Raw genomic sequence first — 1,436 nt, forward strand, 5'->3', positions numbered from 1 at the left:
TGTATATATATATATATATATATGTGTGTTTGTGTGTCTGTGTTTGTCCCCCCAACATCGCTTGACAAACGATGCTGGTGTGTTTATGACCCCGTAACTTAACGGTTTGGCGAAAGAGACCGATAGAATAAGTACTAGGCTTCTAAAGAATAAGTCCTGGGGTCGATTTGCTCGACTAAAGGCGGTGCTCCAGCATGGCCACAGTCAAAAGACTCAAACAAGTAAAAGAGAATATATATATATATATATATATATATATATATATACACATACACACACACACACACACGCACACACACACACACACACCATATATATATATATATATATATATATATATATATATATATATATATATATATATATATATATATATATATATATATATATATATATATATATATATCTTTCAATGAAGCGTCTATGTTAAATAACTCCATAGGTAATGATTAAATAGCTGTCCAAGAAAAATAGTAAAAATTCAATATCAATATATTATAAATTAACTACCAACAAAAATAATTGGTAAGCTAACTCAAAAAATCATCACCAAAATAGCAGAAAAAAAAACGACAGTGAAGGTATGCAGACTCTTCAAGACTCGATTCTTGCATACTTTCACTGTCGTTTTTTTCTGCTATTTTGGTGATGATTTTTTGAGTTAGCTTACCAATTATTTTTGTTGGTAGTTAATTTATAATATATTGATATTGAATTTTTACTATTTTTCTTGGACAGCTATTTAATCATTACCTATGGAGTTATTTAACATAGACGCTTCATTGAAATATATATATATATATATATATATATATATATATATATATATATATATATATATATATAGATTTAATCAAAAGATTGAATGTGGTACTTAAAATGTTTGTGGCACCAGAATTTGGTAGGGTAAAATCCAAAAGCAAAATCAAGAGATTTGGTGAATTAAATTTGAAGAAAAGCAACAAAAATGTATTAGGTTATAGCAGTACGTACGTTTCGTACAAGCTTCATTTATTTGTGTTGTGAGAACACCACATAAGATGTGCAATGAAATTGTACTCCTCAGCTGCATAATGGAAGTTCATTTCAGAAAGTCATTTTGTAAATGTGTGCAAATACATGAGTAGGAGATGAAGAGAATAACATCTTGACTGCTATAATATATTATCTCTACTTGCTATAATATCATTATCTAGCGCATCATGAAAAATTTTTGCAGTCAGAAAACTCTTTTGCAGAACTGTTTTAGCCACTTTTACAGTTTACAAGTCAGAGACGACAGTTGCACATATCTTTACCTCTTACTACTCCTCCGGCGTCTTTTTTATAACGCCATTTACATCGTGTGCAAAAAAATAACAGTTAAATCAGCCACTTGTAATTTTCTTGATAACCTAAATATCAACGAAAGTTCTCCAGTTTCATCAATTGATACT

Source organism: Octopus bimaculoides, chromosome 25 (assembly GCF_046866305.1).
Source record: "Octopus bimaculoides isolate indiv1 chromosome 25, ASM4686630v1, whole genome shotgun sequence".
NCBI lineage: Eukaryota > Metazoa > Mollusca > Cephalopoda > Octopoda > Octopodidae > Octopus > Octopus bimaculoides.